A 21483-nucleotide genomic window follows, 5' to 3' on the forward strand; every position below is an offset into this window, starting at 1 on the left:
TATAACTACTATAATACTGCCTCCCCATGTACAACAACATAACTATTATAATACTGATCCTATGTACAAGAATATAACTACTATAATACTGCTCCAATGTACAAGATTATAACTACTGTAATACTGATCCTATGTACAAGAATATAACTACTATAATACTGCCCCTATGTACAAGAATATAACTACTATAATACTGCCCCCTATGTACAAGAATATAACTACTATAATACTGCCCCTATATACAAGAATATAACTACTATAATACTGCCCCTATGTACAAGAATATAACTACTATAATACTGCTTCTATGTACAAGAATATAACTACTATAATACTGCCTCTATGTACAAGAATATAACTACTATAATACTGCTCCTATGTATAAGAATATAACTACTATAATACTGCTCCCTATGTACAAGAATATAACTACTATAATACTGCCCCTATGTACAAGAATATAACTACTATAATACTGCTTCTATGTACAAGAATATAACTACTATAATACTGCCCCTATGTACAAGAATATAACTACTATAATTCTGCTCCTATGTACAAGAATATAACTACTATAATACTGCCTCTATGTACAAGAATATAACTACTATAATACTGATCCTATGTACAAGAATATAACTACTATAATACTGCCCCTATGTACAAGAATATAACTACTATAATACTGCCCCCTATGTACAAGAATATAACTACTATAATACTGCCCCTATATACAAGAATATAACTACTATAATACTGCCCCTATGTATAAGAATATAACTACTATAATACTGCCCCCTATGTACAAGAATATAACTACTATAATACTGCCCCCTATGTACAAGAATATAACTACTATAATACTGCTTCTATGTACAAGAATATAACTACTATAATACTGCTCCTATATACAAGAATATAACTACTATAATACTGCTCCCTATGTACAAGAATATAACTACTATAATACTGCCCCTATGTACAAGAATATAACTACTATAATACTGCCCCTATGTACAAGAATATAACTACTATAATACTGCCCCTATGTACAAGAATATAACTACTATAATACTGCTCCTATGTACAAGAATATAACTACTATAATACTGCCCCTATGTACAAGAATATAACTACTATAATACTGCCCCTATGTACAAGAATATAACTACTATAATACTGCCCCCTATGTACAAGAATATAACTACTATAATACTGCTTCTATGTACAAGAATATAACTACTATAATACTGCTCCTATATACAAGAATATAACTACTATAATACTGCCCCTATGTACAAGAATATAACTACTATAATACTGCCCCTATGTACAAGAATATAACTACTATAATACTGCCCCTATGTACAAGAATATAACTACTATAATACTGCTCCCTATGTACAAGAATATAACTACTATAATACTGCTCCTATGTACAAGAATATAACTACTATAATACTGCCCCTATGTACAAGAATATAACTACTATAATACTGCCCCTATGTACAAGAATATAACTACTATAATACTGCCCCCTATGTACAAGAATATAACTACTATAATACTGCTTCTATGTACAAGAATATAACTACTATAATACTGCTCCTATATACAAGAATATAACTACTATAATACTGCCCCTATGTACAAGAATATAACTACTATAATACTGCCCCTATGTACAAGAATATAACTACTATAATACTGCCCCTATGTACAAGAATATAACTACTATAATACTGCTTCTATGTACAAGAATATAACTACTATAATACTGCTCCTATGTACAAGGAATATAACTACTATAATACTGTCCCTAATAATGCAGGCAGGACTGACTGATTTTTTCACACAGGGTGGGCGACAGCCAAAATTCACGTATTCATGTTCCAACAGGAGCAGTAGGATAGATTTTGCTTTTGTCAGTCCTACTGAGGCTGTCGGCGCCCTGAGTGAGAAGGTCGTCCCTTACTCTGATCACCTCGCCTTGTGCTTCTCTTTGGGGACCTCAAACCGTCCGGACATTGGTAGAGGGTGGTGGAAGCTCAATTCAAGTCTACCGGATGATTCCTATGTTCAGAGCCGTGTTCACTCCCTTATCCAGCTTCATCTAGACAGGGTTGACTTCTATGACAACATGACCGACTGGTGGGAGGACGTCAAGGAGGATATTAGATCCCTCTTAAAGAGACAGTCAGTTAATAAAGGGAGGAATAAGTACAGCCAGTACCTAAAGCTGCGCAAAGAATTGGAGTCGCTGTATTCGGCGGGCAGGGATGACAAAGTGAAGATCGACCGGCTGAAATCTGAGATAAAGCAGTATCAGTATAGCAGGTATATCTCCCTGGTTCTTGAACGGGATTATGGGTCCTTAGGGGCCCCTGACCCCTTTGGGAATTGCAGGGAGAGGGTGGCCAAAAAAATGGTCACAGGTCTCACCGACTCCCAGGGTGTATTGCAGGATTCACGGGAGGGTATCCTGGAGGTGGTGAGATCTTACTATGCTGACTTGTTTCAGAAGAAAGTTTTGGATAATGATAAGATGGCACAATTCTTGGAGGCAACTCCAGTGCCTGATACTAATGATTTGAACTTTTCTCCTTTGACAGCAGAATTAACAGTGGAGGAAGTTAAGGAGGCTATTGATAAGTTATATCTGAAGAAGGCACCAGGTCCGGATGGTATAACAGCAGAATTTTATAAGAAATTCAGAGACCTCCTGGCTCTTATCCTCGTGGATGTGTATAGAAATTGTCTAGAAAATCAACTGATGCCTCCATCCATGAGAGTGTCCTCGTTAATTCTGCTGTCTAAAGGTAAAGAGCCGAGCGACATCAAGAACTGGAGGCCAATTGCCCTCTTGAATGTGGACAGGAAGATTCTAGCAAAGATCCTATTTTCCAGATTGTCCCTGGCACTGTTGGCAGGCTCTCAGTTTGGCACAGTAAAAGGGCGGAACATCTCTGGAGCGGTCATCTCGATACGGGAGATGTTTGAGAGATGTAAAGCTCTGCGGTGTGGGAGATATGTTGTCAGTCTGGACCAGGCTAAAGCCTTAGTCATGATCAATCCTGTCAATCTGTGGGCCACTTTGTCAAAGTACGGTATTCCCGGACAATTTGTGGATTGGCTGAAGACGTTGTACAGAGAGGCGGTGAGCTTTCCTCTGATTAATGGTTGGCAGGGTGACACTTTTGGAGTTGGGGCGGGGGTGAGGCAGGGCTGCCCACTGAGTCCGCTCCTGTATGTTTTTGCCCTAGACCCGTTTCTGAGGTCACTGCAGGATTGCGATTTTCAGGGGGTGCCGGTCCCCCCACTGCCCGCCTCTGAATGTTGTTGCCTATGCGGACGATGTGACGCTGGTGATCTCCAATCCTCGTGAGGTGCAGATGTTATCTGCGTCCATCAGAAGCTACTCAGAGGCCTCCGGGTCTCTGGTCAACCTTGAAAAGAGTCAAGCTCTGTGGACATTAGATACTGAGCCCAGCTTTGATCTGCCGCAGTTTGCAAAAGCCTGCACCCATATTAAGATCCTAGGGGTTAATTTTGGGAGGGATGATAATGCCACGCTAAATTGGGAGGAGAAATTGGAAACTGGAAATGCAAAGGTTCAGCGATGGAAGAACTGGAGGCTGACCTACAGAGAAAGGGTCACAATGTTTAAGACGTATCTGGTCCCCGTTTTCTTGTATGTCTCTGTCGCTTTCCCTTTGCCAGAATCTTTCTCAGCGAGGCTCTTCAGCCTGTTCTTCCAGCTCTTGTGGGGGAATAGGTTGAACCTAATAAAGAGGGGAATAACGTACCTATGGCGGAGAGAGGGTGGGCTGGATATGTTGAATCCAAGGGTTTTCTTTGACTCCTTGTTTCTAAAGGTGAATTTTGGGAACATGGACTCAAACAGTAGCTCCCTGTGGGTAAATAGTATCAGGTACTGGATATTGCCTTTTGCAGACTCTTGGGTGCGAGGCGGCAGTCTCAAGAGGAGGAGATGGACAGGTGACCACCTCCCCCAGTATCTGGACTATGGTCTGAAGTGTGTTAGGAGGTGGGGACTGGAGAGGTCTTACATTGAGAGCAGTACCAGAAGAGACCTGTATGCTCGTGTATGTAGGACTTTCTTCTACTCCCCACTGGCCCTGAGAGATTGTGTCACCACCACCCTGCAGGAAAGTCTTAGGTTCCTAAACGGGAAACGGCTACCTCCTAAACTGTTTGATGTCACTTGGCTTTCACTGCATAGTCGGCTCTTTGACAGGGGGAACCTGAAACATCTGTGTGTCTCTGATCGGAATTTTCCCCTTGGTTGTCAGCAGGAGGAAACTATGGAACACTTTATATGTGATTGCTGGGGAGGGAGGAAGATCTGGGAGGAAGTGTCAGATAATCTAAAAATCCCCAGACTGCGGACCCTAAAGTACCCTGACACAATCTATGGTGTCCCCTCCACTGTTAGTAACATCGACAGAGAGACAATGTAAATTATAATCAGTGTCATCAAATATTATCACTGGCACATGAGAACCCGGGTGTCACTGCACAATGAGCTGTTCGATCACACCGCTGCCGCCAATCAGGTTATGTCAGAACTCCGGTGGATAAAATCACTGGAAGTTGGAAGGAGTCCGTGAAACATAACGTTATGGAGAAACGTAAAATTCAGTTAGGAAATATGATTTATTTATTTTTCCCCAGTTGTGGACACTTCAATTTATTTATGAATATGATCTGATTATTTAGTGCTTGTGTATATATAACCTAAGTGACTTGTGTTTTGTAATGCTGGATGATTTTTGTTTTGTTATAACTGTATTTATGTTTGGTTTTATAATAAAAATTGCCCCTATGTACAAGAATATAGCTACTATAATACTGCTCCTATAATAACTACTATAATACTGTCCCTATGTACAAGAATATAACTACTATAATACTGCTCCTATGTACAAGAATATAACTACTATAATACTGCCCCTATATACAAGAATATAACTACTATAATACTGCCCCTATGTACAAGAATATAACTACTATAATACTGCCCCTATGTACAAGAATATAACTACTATAATACTGCCCCTATGTACAAGAATATAACTACTATAATACTGCTCCTATGTACAAGAATATAACTACTATAATACTGCTCCCTATGTGCAAGAATATAACTACTATAATACTGCCCCTATGTACAAGAATATAACTACTGATCCTATGTACAAGAATATAACTACTATAATACTGTCCCAATGTACAAGGATAAAACTACTATAATACTGCCCCCATGTACAAGAATATAACTAATATAATACTGCCCCTATGTACAAGAATATAACTACTATAATACTGCCCCTAGGCACAAGAATATAACTGCTATAATACAGCTCCAATGTACAAGAATATAACTACTATAATACTGCTCCTATGTACAAGAATATAACTACTATAATACTGCTCATATGTACAAGAATATAACTACTATAATACTGCTCCCTATGTACAAGAATATAACTACTATAATACTGCCCCTATATACAAGAATATAACTAATATAATACTGCCCCCCTATTTACAAGAATATAACTACTATAATACTGCTCCTATGTACAAGAATATAACTACTATAATACAGCTCCTATGTACAAAAATATAACTACTATAATACTGCTCCTATGTACAAGAATATGACTACTATAATACTGCCTCCTATATACAAGAATATAACTACTATAATACTGCCTCCTATGTACAAGAATATAACTACTATAATACAGCTCCTATGTACAAGAATATAACTACTATAATACTGCCTCCTATGTACAAGAATATAACTACTATAATACTGCCCCTATGTACAAGAATATAACTACTATAATACAGCTCCTATGTACAAGAATATAACTACTATAATACTGTCCCTATGTACAATAATATAACTACTATAATACTGCCCTTATTTACAAGAATATAACTACTATAATACTGCCCCTATGTACAAGAATATAACTACTATAATACTGCTCCTATGTACAAGAATATAACTACTATAATACTGTCCCAATGTACAAGGATATAACTACTATAATACTGCCCCCATGTACAAGAATATAACTAATATAATACTGCCCCTATGTACAAGAATATAACTACTATAATACTGCACCTATATACAAGAATATAACTACTATAATACTGCTCCTATGTACAAGAATATAACTACTATAATACTGCCTCCTATGTACAAGAATATAACGACTATTATCCTGGCTCTACAGGTAAGTTTTTTCCTACTATAATACTAAAAATCTCCAAATAAAACAATGCACATACTTGAAAATGGATATTTTAGTATACAGGGATATGAATAATTGATACAACGATGGAATATTATGTAGGGACATTTATTGCTCTTTAAATCAGCTGTTTTATAGTTTTTATTGTCTAAGCTAAGAACGTTTTTCAGGAATCTGAAGAAGAATTGCTGCAGTTTCTTTGTTTTGTGTTGATTTCATCCCGAGTCGCTTACATCGGACGCTTGGCTTCCCATCTGTTCGCTGTGAGGCTGCCAGGTATTACCAGCTGAGCACACCGATACCCACGAGGCAACACTAACTGGATTGGACAGTAACTATTCATGTGCTGACAGCCATTACTGGGCGGCTTATCTCAGTCCCAGAGACAATTCTCTGATATTAGCTAAGATTTAGGGAACTTTGTATTTACACTGAGATTTATGGGGTAATTCCACTAAAATGCAGAACAGACTCATTTGGTTTCTTTCCCATTTTCGCAGTGTCGATATTAGATGCATGTGTTTGCTAAGCAATCAATGTATGAACTGACCACCTCTTATTTCTGGAAAAACTCTTATCCTTTAATGAAAGGAGTTGCTTGTGTTAGGCAATGCCTTTTTGGTTGGTTTGGCTTCTTCCCAGTTAGTCACAGGCTGCCATGCCACTGGGATCCCTATAGATCAACTGTAATATGTGGGAATACCCAGTAGAAAGCATTTAGTTCTCCTGCAGTGCCTCCACAGGAGAAATTAGGTATTACACAGTTTTCACGTCTTTGTTGCTGGCTAAGAGATGAGGATCCCTAAATGTGGACTTTCTCTATAAAATAAATATTCAAGATTGCGGTATTTAAAGTGGATCGGTCACCAGATGTCACAATATCAATTGCACACATTATTAAATAGATCTTAGACCTGAAGTTGCTAGTGTATTTACTTTGAAATTCCATGTCTGAATGGCAGTATAATTCTGATATTTAAGTGAGCTTTTTATGAATCTTGCAATAGAATGAAATAGCCTGAGGCCGAGTGCATTCATTCTCTGTCAACTCAGTATAATGGAAAGCTGCAGCTTGTACTGGGCAGTGTGAGATCTCAGCAGCAGCAGTGAGGAGGGACACTGAGGAGCTGTCAATCAGGCTTGCTGGTTCGAGATTCAGCAGCAGCAGAGAGGATGAACAGTGAGCAGCTGGCAATCAGTCAATCAGGCTACATGGTTGCAGATTCAGTAGCAGGGAGGAAGGACATGGAGCAGTTATCAATCAGGCTAGCTGGGTCAAGATTCAGTAGCAGCAGAGAGAAGGAACAGTGAGCAGCTATGAATCAGGCTACATGGTTGTTGATTCAGTACTTAGAGAGGAAGAACAATGAGCAGCTGTCAGTCAGGCTGCATGGACGGAGGTTCTGCAACATCAGAGAGGAGGGACAGTGAGCAACTGTTAATCAGGCTAGATGGTTAGAGATTCTGCAGCAGCAGAGAGGAGGTGCACTGAGGAGTTTGTCAATAAGGCCAGATGGGTGGAGATTCTGCAGTGGAGAGGAGAGACAATGAGCAGCTGTCAGTCAGGCTAGATGTGAGACTGGTCAGACCCATCAACCCTATTTAACTCAAAGTGTACAATGTAATGAAGACAAAACACTTATTCAATCCAAACACTTTTTTCTTTTAATGGGTGAAGATCGGTCACAGCTAAAGGGGCGTGCACAGTATGTGAGTATCAAAAACCACAGGTAAGGCACTATTGGTCAGCTGAACAGGTACGAATCGATACGCCCAGCCGGACTCCTGCTGCAAGTCTGACATTGTACATACAAAAAACTCTTTATGGTATAACAATAGTCCGCGGCGGTGACTTGTATACAAAACACAATATCAACCACGACACTGAAGAAACAAGAGGTAAGGGAGGGAGGGTGGAACAATGCCGCCTCTGAGTCCCACTGTTGTGAGTAGAGAGGCAGGAAGAGGCTGGCACATCCTTTATATGAGGGGGCACAAAAGGAGGAGAAAAGGAGGGGTGACATATGACAAACAGGAAGGGAGGCGATAAGGCAAACCAGGAAACATGGAACACAAGCCTTTAACCCTTTCTAAACAGGGCCCAGCAGTCAGGGCCCAGGGGGCATGCAATAAAGAATGGAAGTGCCCCACATTCTGCGGTAGCAGGGAGGACAGACAGTGAGCAGCTGTCAATCAGGCTGGATGGGTGGAGATTCAGCGGCAGAGAGGAGGTGCACTGAGGAGCTATCAATCAGGCTAAGGCTGGTTTCATATTAGCGTTTTTTTGCGCAGCACATCGTGTGCGTCCATGCGCATGCGTCATGCATACCTATGTTTAACATGACGTGCGCATGGTCTTGCATTTGCACTTGATTGTATGCATTTTCGTGCGCATGCGTTTTTTTCGTCGTGTGCGCCTAGGCACGCAAGACGCAACCAGTTGTTGTTTTGGGTCCGCCAAAAGGTGTAAAAAAAACGCATGCGCACAGAATGCGACAAAATAATGCATTACAGTCTATGGGAACGCAAGCGTGCGCATGGACATGCGTACGTCTGCGTTTTCGGCGTAAATATGTGTAGACACTGGTTTTAACCCCTAGAGAACGAATGCGCATAAAAAATGCAAACGCATGCAAAAACGCATGATGCGTTCTTTGCATGCGTTTGTATTGCGCACGATGCGCTGCGGAAAAACAGCTAATTTGAAATTATCCTAAGTGGGTGAAAATGGAGTGAAATTTTCATAAAGGAATATAGAGCCTTACTGACATAGATATTCAAAGTCAATACAAGATCCTTATCAGGACTAGAGATGTATTTGTGTATGCGGTTTGCATTGTGAAATTTGGAGACCGCGCAGCTGAACAGCGGGTTTTTCTAACCCAGACAACCCCTAATCATCATATGGAGGTCCAGCTGACATTTTCTCTCTAAAGTAGAGTAACTGCTTTTAGTTTTTCGGTCCTACATTGTAATCTGTGTCAATTATCTTTTTTTTTTTATATATAGAGTGCTTCCAAATTTTCCTTCATACAGCAATAGATAAAGGGGTTGTTCAGGACTACAATACTGATGACCTCTCCTCATGACAAGTCGATATAAGATCATTCGGGGTCTGACACTCGGCCCCCCGCCAGTTAGCTATAGGTAGGGTTTAGTAAAGGCCAGAAAGTATGAAACTAAAACAGCACAGCTCCACACACTCTTTAGTGGCTGCTCTCAGCTACTGCAGCTGAGGTCCTATTTACTTTAATAGAAGCCGGGCTGCAGTACCTGAGAAAGGCCACTACACAGTGTAAGGCGCTGTGCTGTTTCACCTTCGTACACTTTGTACCTCCAGTGTTTGAGGAACCTAGTAGCAGCTAATCAGTGGGTAAGCCAGATAAGACCTCACCAATGTGATATTGATGTCTTATCCTGAACATATGTCATCAATATCATAGTCCTGTATAATCCTGGACAACCACCATAAAATTGATTACATTCTGGCTGTCTGCAGCCACCACTAGAGGGGGCCAAGAAGTTATAAAAAAACTGGTTTAGTCAATTGTACATGGGCTGGGATGCCATCGATCACCAAAATAGGGGTCTCGGGTCCTCCATTTAAATAGAAAAGTGATTGGGTATTCACGTCGTTGTTCAATTTAAATTTTGTGGGATGGATGGAGTGGAGAACTCAGATTTGCTGAATATAACCCATTACATTTATAATAATTCAATAGATGGATAATAAATATATCTTTACTGTGGGTCCGACTGCTGAGACGCCCATTAATCAGGAGAACACAGTAGGCTTATTTTCCCGTGTGACTGAACTGATCGTGAGCATGAGAGACCACCACTCCTACAAGTGGTCACACATACTTATGCACATAGGACTTATACATCCCCATTGGGGTTGTGATGTCGGCGCTGGGATCCCCAGTGGTCTTACATTTATCTTCTATGTACGGTATATGTCATACGCTGACGAGCAAAAGGGTAACAATGTTTTGCCCTTCTGACTTTCAGGCTCCATATCTCACTATATACTGCTGCTGATCGTGAGACCACCATCATTTTATAGACAATCATCTTGGATATCTTATACATAACTTTGACTTGCAGCTATTTAGCATGTGATTAGTTATGCAGATTCTCGTCATGTCATTGCATTGTTACTGTTTTGCTCCTGGTGGTGGAAACATCTTTTTCTTCCTGAATACTACAACATACACCCTGTTCTCACATTCCCTAATAGCTCAGTGTGTTATTAGGTTGATTCCCAAGTGAGAGGTCACTGGTTCGTATCGAGGAGCCGCCATGAAGATTTTCCAAGAAAAAAGAAACAGCCTCATCCAGCTTATCGGTAGCAGCGTCTCGGCCAAGAAAATTGCCAAACTGCAACATGTGAGCGCCATGACAGTTGGAAGTATACGAAATGAAGTCCATCCATTCAGAAACGAAAAGGTGGACGTCCAGGCAAAATATCGTAGTCAACAAGGCGGCTCATACCAAGGTCACACAGCAGTGGAGGAGGCTCATATGCTTCATAATGGTGAGATCACAGACGTCCACCGTGTGACGCACAAGTTGGGAATGGTGACCTGAAAAAAGGTGAAGAACCTTGACTTCCATATCATCATAAGAAGCGTCGGCTTGAGTTTGCAAAAAGTACGAAAAGTGGAAAGTAGAAGATTGGAAATGGGTGATTTGGAGCGATGGCACAAAAGTCAATGGACTAGGCTCTGATGGGTGCAGATGGGTCTGGAAGAAACAAGGGAAAAAGGGGCTAATGGATGGAGAAATTGAAGGATCTGTCAAGTTCGGTGGAGGAAGCCTGATGATGTGGGGTTGTTTCACAGCCAAAGGTGTTGGATACTTGACCAGGATCGATTGTGGTCTCAATGCTGAGCTATATGTGAGTGTCCTACACGACGAGTTACTTCTTACACTCGAGTACTATGGGTATGAAAAGGACAACATAATCTTACAGCAGGACAACGACCCGAAGCATACGGCGAGACTGAAGAATAAATGGTTCAATGACAATGAAGTAGAGGTGCTGGATTGTCCCCGCAGTCCCCAGACCTGAACCCAATCCAACACTTGTAAGTAGAGTTGAAGAAAAAGCTGTATACAGACCCAGGTGAGACGACCAGTGTGCACCAACATGGGGAATGTGTAGAAGAGACCTGAGATCAGATTTCGGTGGAGACATGAATGAACCTGATTGAGAGCAGCCTAGAAGGATTCAGACAGTGCTAAAAACCAAAGCTGGATTTAAAAATACTAATAAAATAATAAAAATTAAAATGTAGACTTGGAGGAGCAAAACAGTAACAATACAGTGACATTACAAGAATCTGCATAACTAATCATATGCTAGATAGTTGCATGTCACATTTACGTATGAGATATCCAAGATCATGGTCTATAAAATGATGTTCGAGGCAGCAGTGGATGGTGAGATATGGAGCCTGAAAGTCAGAAGATCAGGACATTGTTACCCTTTAGCTTGTCAAGGTATATGTTTATGGGACAACCCCTCTACGGTCCTATTTTCCCCAATTAGTGGCTGCAGGCCAATAGACGGTTATCATTTACCTATACGTCTGTGCAAAAGAAATCAGAGTATATGGAGCTGTGGATCAGGAAAATTAAGCTCCTGGATATTTACAGTTGCAAACTTTCTTCAGAGTTTGTTTAGACCCAGCGGGTCAATATATAAGGTAATACGGTATAGATTGCTTTGTGCTCAGATTAATAAGCGTCTAACACAAAATCCCATTTATTCAATATGTTCAGTACATCCACATGCCGCTCAGGGATCTAGGGCGGCTGGTCTCATTAAAAGGATCCTAATTAAAACCGTATTTTTTTTAATTCTCTTTACAATTCTTTGTGTGTGAGCCATTGATGTCTGCTATGCGCTGGGATGTGAAAAACATTTTGCTTTTTTCAGGTGCCTCTATTATTGCTTATTTGTCACATTGTACGGTATTAAATAAAATGTAACCTTGAATAAAGGAAATGGTATTAACCACGGAGTATTGTAATCATTACAATATCAGTCTTCCCTGAAGCCCATCATGATGAATCTAAACCCCTTTATGTGCAGCGATCACCACATTGTACAAGGAGAGTATTAAAGACTTAAGACAAAAGAGGAAGCCAAAAGTAAAAAAGTTTGGGGAACGGGAAAAAAAATATTTCTATGGTCGTCAAATGGTCGTAGTCAATATAAACGCATTAGGAGCTGCTGGAAGTAATTTTTGCGCTTGTTCCAGTGTTTTCAGCTGATTTCATACATCCGTGTAGCATGGTCCAAGTACGGATTATGATTTACGGACCGGCCAAGGATCTCCTGACCCAAAACTCAACAGCCTAATACATTCCTATGATGTTGTTGAATTCAGGTTAGGAGACGGGCGACTAGTCAGTACTCTGACGTAATACACAGACGTATGAAGTTAGTCCTAGTAAATCTTTCCAGTAACTTGCTGACTACATATAAGGTATAATATGGCAGTCTGATAGTGAACCACCCCTCCAATTATCTTACTATCATACGTTGACGTTTCGTCGCCCCCCCCCAGCAGCAGCCATGAACTTTACCGTGTGCACAATGTACCCAGACAGTATTTTTAAATAACATTTATTACACACAGCACTTGGTGTTAGGAAAACAGTGCTCTTAAACAGATGGATCCGCTGCTATAACTGCCAGGAGCAGATGGTCTTATTAGGTTTTAATAGAAAAAGTTAGAGAGGAGAAATGTATGAGGAACGATTTTGAGTTTTTCCGGAAAAAGAAAATAGTAATCATTGAGCGGGAGCCGAGTATAATGAGTCCGGCTGGATCCATATAACCAGGCTGTGCATTATAGTCGTAGAAGTGGTGAGAAAATCTGTTCACTGTTCTTTGTGTTGTTGTCATTGAAGCTCAAGTAGAAGAGATGGAAGGAAATATCATAATGCAATCTTTACACAGAGGTGCACACACCTCCAAGATGTCCCTGTTTTGGAGGGACTATCTACGTTTGACCAAAGTCTTTCTGTTCCTTCTCGTTCCTTAAGGAGGTAGTGTGATAATAACCTTTTCCACCCATCCATATGATAAGTGGAACATGTCTAATCACTGGGGGGCCCCATCATTTGACCTTTCACCAATCACTAGAATGGCAGTATGTGGCGCCCCTGAGGCTCAGTCGCCACAGAGGTAATGCACCTTCTCCTAAGGTGTGGTGCCCCACCATCCAGTTAAGTTGGGGGCTCCTGACCACGCTCCAACACTCGCACCCCACACAATAGAGTAGTTCAGCAAAACCACATTGCGGCTCCTTGCTTAGAGAGAAGCAGAGCACCTTTGGTGGTTCCCTGCTTGGAACACTAAATGTGCTGGGAGATGGGTGGAGTTTAGAACACATAAAAGAGCGGGATGGTTTAGGACTACAGGTCAGTGAGTCAGTGAGTGAGGGAGAGAGAGGAAGCCACTCGGAGAGGAGTGGGGATCCCTGGAAGAGGGATGGAGGAAGGAGTGCTGCAGCTGCCTCAGTGATCTGAGTCAGCTGGCACGGGAAAGGAAAATGTCATGATCACGTGTGTCTGGACGCAGATGTTTCCGCAAGGCGAACCCATGTGACACACGTGACCCTGGATACACCGCCTCCAGTGGGGCGCATTTAAATAATAAAACGTGCAGGTGGATACGCCGCCTCCACCTGGCAAATTTGGGTATTACACGTTATACATACAATCTGGAAACCCCGCCTCCAGTAAGGCGAATTTAAATAATAAGGGGGACCTGGGAAACAATTACAATGGTGGGCCCTGCAATAGGGAATGGGGGACGTGGAGACCTCCTAAGCTCCCCTGAGCCAGTGTCCCTGCACTCCTTACGTTCCCTATACAGGCTCCGAACCTGTCGCCGCACGCGAACCTTAACCCCTTGCTCGCCCTGAACCTAAACCCTCACTAGGGAATAGGTCGGTGCGGAGACTAATCCCACCACTGCACTAATAACACACATGAGGAAAGAGACAATACAGGGGAAACACCACTTAGCTTTGCTCTGTTGCGGGCGCTCCTAGCAACAGAGCCCACCACCTGTGTGCGTCTTCTCCTCCACCCGGATCCATCACCATAACAGGATCCTTCACCTTAGTGCTGCCTTGGAGCAGAGTCCACCACCAGTTGCGGCAGCTTAGTTACAGAGTCCCAAGGATGAGTTCAGCTTCTGCCACGAAGTCAAGCATGCTTGAGTCCAGCTCAGCGGCTAAGTCCCACATGGTGAGTGCCACTGTCCATAGTAGCCACTCCACCAGACCATGCAGACACTTCCCGCTGACACCATCACTGCGACCCCACCACGCCATGCCAGCCCTTCGTCCAGACACCATAGCTGAAACTCTTCCCCCCTGGCTAAGCTGCGCAGGACTCCTCTCCAGCTCCATCCTACCAACAGGCTCTCCAACTCAGAGTGAACACAATCTCACAATATCACAGGCAGTGATTGCACACCCCTAGCACACCTTTATAGGGTGTCACACCTGATCCATAATTAAGTGCACAAAAACCTAAAGTGCAATACCACTAACCACCACCGGGGACAGTCAAGTCACTTGGCACTTGCCAAAGTAAAAAAAGTTCACCCTGTGCAATTTAAAACTGTCAGATCATGACAGAAAGAAGGAGAAAGACATTGAACTGAAGCCTGAGCTTCCATAGGAGAGAAAGACAAGTACGGAACGTAGGAGTAAAAGGGAACACAAAGGACGTGGATTAGAGGAAGAACCCTGCCTAGAAGTTCTAAGCGCAAGGCCAGGGCCCGGTCCCCGAGGTTGTATAGACACTAATGGTTCTGCAGCAGACACCGGTGGAGTAGTGGGCTGTAAATGCACTACTCCAATCTAAGACTTGAGGGCACAACAGCAACACGGATAGAGAGCCGGGACTTAGGAGTAGAGAGTCCCCGAAGCAGGCTACAGCTGTCTGCCGTACAAGTAGAGTTCTTGGGAACATCTGTCAGGAGGAACTCCAGTGTAACTCAGTACTAGGAGATCTTCACACTTAAAGGCGCTATAGAGGAAAAGGCACATAAGTTGGCGGAGCGTGGAAGGGAGCATTCCATCTTGCCTGGAGGTTGACTGAGTCCCTAACCCGGAGGACACGGCACAGAAGCGGGCACTACAGACTGTGAGTAAAGCTTTGGAACTACATGCCCTGGTGTCCTCCATACCGTTCTGCGTCCATCCGCCTGGCACTGCTACATCCCCTGCGCCGGACACTACACCATCTAAGTGTCTCCACATCTACACTGCCCTGGGACAACAGCCCTGCCTGTGGAGGGCTATAACATCATTGCTGCACCACACCATCTGTCCCGGAGGATCTGTCTGTAGCGTCGGCTTAACACCTCCCTAGCCGAACACCACAGGTGGCGTCACGAACTATTCATCTAACTACATTCTACCATTCACAACATCCCCTATTAATTGGGCACCCAGGGCCACGGTCCGGGTCACCACTGCTGTGACACTTCCCGCTGATACCGGCCCGGTACCGAGTACCCCACGGCCCTGGGAGAGCGACCCAAGTACGAAAACTCCTGTTTTTTGACGTGATGGAAAGCTGTACTCCAGTGACTCCACTGTATTCCATTAAAGGGAATCTGTCACCCCTTTTTTTGACTATGCGCTGCCGGCAACAACCATCAGGAGCTTATCTACAGCATTCTGTAATACTGTAGATAAGCCCCCGATGTAACCTGAATGATAGGAAAAAAGAGTTATATTATACTTACCCAGGGGGCGGTCCAGTCCGATGGGTGTCGCCGTCCGATCCTGCACCTCCTATCTTTTAACGGTGACATCCTCTTCTTTGCTGCCTGTCGTGGTTCTGGCGCAGGCGCACTGCTCTGCTCTATTGAGGGCAGAGCAGAGTCCTGCAGTGTGCAGGCTTCGGGAGAGGTCCGGCGCCTGCGCACTAATACAATATTTGTTAGTATTTGACAACTCCTTTAAATCATTTTCTTTCGTTGAAATTTGGAACTTAAACATTTCTATGTTCTGACGGGTTTTGTTTTAATTTGCTAAAGATTATTTAAGCATATACAATGCAGATGTATGGAAAATGGACCTTTCAGGAAATTTAACCAAATTTTCCTCTTCGACAGCCCAAAAAGTTGGAAGCTATGGAAGAACAGCTAAGCATATCCTCTTGTCTGACCACTGCAATAAGTCCATGCATCATTTCCAAATCTGCAGCATATCCCTGATGTCTCCACATGGCTAGAGGGGGTGCAGCCAGATCCTGCAGGAAGTTAACCCTGCTGTGTCCTGCAGGATTTTTATTCCCCAGCCAATCACCATCCAGCATGAGCTATATCAGGCAGCACCGCCTTCCTCACCTTTTGTCTGAGCTTAGGTTCCAGTTTGCTGTTAGCATCTAGTGCCAGTCAAGGTGTTTTGTTATTTATCCCTCCCGTTATTGACCCGGCTTGTCTTCTTATCCTGTCTGTTCTCTCTGCTCCTGACCTCGGCTATGTATTCTGATCCTGTGCTGCCTGTCCTGACTCCGGACTGTCTGACTACACTTCTGTTTTGCCTCTCTGTACCTCGTACACCTGCTCTGTGAGTCAGCTGCTGCACGTCCGGACACTGCCCTGGAGTGGCACCTGGTGGTTATCGGTGTTATCTTGTGGCCCAAGCCTATCCTCACCATCAGAGCCACTAGTGAAGACCAGTTAGCCACTTAGTCACGTCCCTCCAGGGTAAGACTGGCCCAAGACGCAGTGGATCCACACCCGCCAGCGTTACACACAGTTTGAAACTTTTTACAAGGAAAAACTTTTAACTTGGTCATTTTGCAGTATATGTACAAGTCTTGGTTCATTCATCCTTCTCATCTCTTATTCTGACTCCATAACTAGGCTCAGTGGGTGGGGCACTTGACAAACAGTTTCTCTGTCTCTCTATGTACCGTTACTCACAAAATGGTTTCATCAGTAAGTTTGAATAGACTGTAGAGGAACGTGTGAAAATTCCAGAAGAAGGATTATTTTCCAGTTGCATTCTTCCAGTATGCACAATTACAGTAGGTAAAAATAACTTATTCTGAACCACGGATGCAGACACGTATGCTACTTAACATGGCTCCTTTTGGATAGAATATTTAGGCTTTAATATCTATATCTATTAGTACCGTTACCTCAAGTAAAAGAAAATATTTTCTCCAAGCCCCCCATAATCAAAACCACTAAAATGACTGCACCACTTATCGAAGCCATGAAACACCTAGAGAATATTAAAGAACAAATGACACGTCTCAATAATGATAAAATTATTAATTTTGATAAAGAAAAAAATCTTATGGACACGATTAATCCTACTCTTGACACTAATCAAATAATCACACCTATCCACATCGAAATTTCGTCCCCAGCACTTATGGAATTCCCAGAAGGAACACAAGAATCACTTTTAGATCTTTCAGTATCAGATACACCCAAAATGAATACAATTTTAATTGATAATTCCAATACAGATAACACTACTGTCCCTTTTTTACCACGAGCACTAAAACCTTCACACATAAACAGTTTTTTCTCACCAAAAAATGGAAAAAGGAAAGGGTCTTTAGAGAAACCAGAGGGGGGAGGAGAAAAAAAGAAAGGGAAAATTATATAAAAAGTAGCTCTGGCATAGAAGATGATAATATTTTCAACCTATCCTCATATAGCCTCACACCTGATGAAATTCAGGTCCTGTCTAAAGGACTCACTTTTGTCCCACATTTAGAACAAACGATTTTAATCTGTTTTTAGATCTACAAATTTTTATAAGGAGATTGACTCTTAAACGACATTTCGCATTACAGGAAACTGGTCAAATAAAAACTAGCGATATACTTATAGAGGATCCAATTGATACAGGTAACCTGGGATTTCATTTGGAAGTACCAAAGAAGTCCAAATTCTATCCTATCGAGAGCAAAGGACATCATCTGAACGTATTTAACGATATGGTACAGGAGGAATTTAAGGATTTATTCCGCAACAAGAAAAATAACTATAAAAATAATATGACAAAAAATGAGAAAGTAGCACTTAATATGTTAAAATCCCGTACTGACATCGTTATTCGTTCAGCAGATAAGGGAGGAGGTATAGTCATCCAGGATTATAAGGATTATTGTGGTGAAGCCTTGAGAATTTTATCCGATAAAAAATATTATATGAAAACTACATTTGAAGCACTAACAAAAATCCAGACTAACTATGATAAACTTATTTCCGAAGGAAGGGATCATCATATTTTCGATAAAAATGAATACAAATTTTTAACTATATCCAACCCTCGTACACCATTTTTTATCACCTTCCTAAAATCCATAAAAATATGGATAATCCCCCTGGTCGTCCTATTATATCCAGTATTGGTTCCATTACCAGTAACTTGTCACAATATATAGATAGAATCATGGTGACTCATATACCCTTACTAAATAGCTATATTAGAGATTTCACACACCTTATTCAAATACTTCAAACTATCCGATGGAAACCGCAATATGTGTTTTTAACCATGGATGTGTCCTCCTTATATTCCAATATTCCCCATGATCTGGGATTGGCTTGTTTCAATAAGGTTCTAGTGAAAGATAAGAGACTGTCACCTCTGCAAAAAAAGTTTTTATTGAAAGGGATGGAATTTATTTTAAAAAATAATTATTTTACTTTTGATGAAAGCCTGTACCATCAGCGGCTTGGGACTGCAATGGGGTCCCAGGTCGCACCTACATATGCAAATATCTTCATGGGAGTGTTTGAGGATTTTTATATCTTTAAATCTAAATTTCATAATAATATTATTACTTACAAGAGATTTATAGATGATTTATTTTTTGTGTGGGATAACTCCAATAATGATATTGATGAATTCATCATGGACATAAATAATAACTCTTGGGGTCTGTCTTTTTCCTCATCATATAATTCTTTTACTATTAATTTTTTAGATATCACCATATTTATTCAGAGTAATAAAATTTTAACGAAAACTTTTTTTAAACATGTTGATAAAAATAGCTATATTCCTTTCAGCAGCGGTCATTTTAACAAATGGCTAAAAAATATACCTGCCAACCAATATAAAAGAATTAGAAAAAATTGTACTGACACAAGTGATTTTGAAAACCAAGCTGGAATATTGAGAAATAGGTTTTTAGCTAAGAAATACCCTGAAGGATTGGTTAAAGATGCGTATAATACTAGTAAGAGTCTCTCTCAGAATCTTTTAATTTATGGAACCAATAGGACTACAACCGATAGTGGGAGATTTGCTGGCAATTTTATTACGCAATTTTGTGCTGAGAATATTAAGATCAGAGAAATTCTGACAAGAAACTGGCATGTTCTTTTAAATGATCCCATTTTATGTAAAATTATCCCGAAGAATCCTGGTATCACCTTTCGTAGAGCACCTACTATTAAAAATCTAATTGCTCCCAGCCGCCTCAGAATAAAACCATCTTCCTCTCCCTTGAATCCAATAATAGGGATATATAAATGTGGCAAAAGGAATTGCTTATGTTGCGGCATTATTTCCCATAAAGAAAAAACCTTTGAGTCCACTTTTACCAAAGAATGCTTTCCCATTAAAAGTTTCCTAAATTGCACTACAGGATTTGTGATATATGTAATAGAATGCGACTGCAAAAAACAATATGTTGGAAGGACAACTCAGCCCCTACATCGAAGGGTTAATTCCCATAGGCATAACATTAAAATAGGTTTTATGCAACATGGTCTTTCCAGTCATTTTGCTCTTAAACATGGGAAAAACTTCAATGGGTTAAAAATAAGTCCCATTGAACATATACCTAGTGACCACCCTGACAGATTGGGACAATTGAACCGTAAGGAGATATTCTGGATTTATAGACTGAATACGCTGAAGCCCAATGGTCTCAACGAAATTACAGAAGTTTTCCTATAATTTTATTTTTTTAAAATATCTTCTTCTTTTAATAATTTTTTGGAGTTTTTTTAAAGAGGATTCATTGTATATTTATCCTGTCTTCTATTAGAGCGCTCTCACTGATTGATTAATTTAATTTTAATTATTTCCCTCAAGAATTTTTTCTTATTCAGGCGAGCTTCTCCTTCAGGTTGCGAACCTACTTCTGCATCTTCATTTCTGTAGGTCCGCTCCTTTCCTCATGCACCCATCAATTATTTTGATATCCTCACTGGAGCCATATTCCCAAGCCTTATAAAAGAAAAAAATCTTCTCCAAACAATTATCAATCCAACTCAATTTTAATAATATACATATACAGTTTTTTATATATACATTTTTAACAAATTCATATTTTTAATAAAGGAATTTTTAATGACGTTTTTATATATATATATTTTATTTATTTTTTTCTCTCCCGTAAAAATATATAGATTTTTGTTTACAGATATTTTATTACTCTTTTTTCCTTTTAAAAGTGTTCATATATACATATATCAAAAAATCAAGAAGAACCAACAGTCAAAAAAGACCCATAAAAAAGTCATACTTTATTAATTCATTTACATCATAAAATGACACAGGTAATCGTGAAAAAGGGGAATGAAGAAGCATACAAATTGGCAAGAATAGGCCATGCGTGCTGTCAAGAATTCAGGATTCTAAGTGAATATAGGAATCCCTATAAATCATGTAACACCAAGCCCACAAAAATCTTCTTATTGTATGGCAATATAGGTAAATAAAAGTAATTATGCTTATAAATATCAAAAAAAAGGGCACTGGTGGTACATGATAGAAGTTGTCACCTGCATGCTCACAAATCACAGCAGTAAGCCTAGCAGTCATCTGAAAACTGTGCAACATATAGGAAACGCAAGTGCATAACTGCCTATACTGTGAATCAACCAGGCTCACTGCAGGTAAGTGAATGGGAAACCAAACATGACGCATATGGAACCAGAAGTTATTACCTGATAAGAGACAGACACGCAGGCCGGACCCCGACGCGTGTTTCGGAGCAACACAGCTCCTTCCTCAGGGGGCGTGGCTAAAGCGCGGCTATGTAGGACTTATATAGCGCTAGCCAAGAAATTATTCGTCATGTCGACTGTCCGTCATGCACAGGGCAGCACCTCCCCAGAGAAACCGGAAACACGCGGGCCCCACGTGATCCGGCGCATCAGAGG

The 21483-nt window shown here is 41.1% G+C and overlaps 1 protein-coding gene across 2 annotated transcripts in view; it reads left to right on the forward strand.

Annotated features, from left to right (window-relative positions):
• Positions 1–21483, forward strand: part of THSD7B (thrombospondin type 1 domain containing 7B) — a 501312-nt gene that overhangs the window by 121361 nt on the left and 358468 nt on the right. The gene's annotated exons all lie outside the window — the stretch shown is intronic.

This window comes from Dendrobates tinctorius, unplaced genomic scaffold, assembly GCF_039654945.1.
Source record: "Dendrobates tinctorius isolate UK_male_01 unplaced genomic scaffold, ASM3965494v1 ptg000143l, whole genome shotgun sequence".
NCBI classification, from domain to species: domain Eukaryota; kingdom Metazoa; phylum Chordata; class Amphibia; order Anura; family Dendrobatidae; genus Dendrobates; species Dendrobates tinctorius.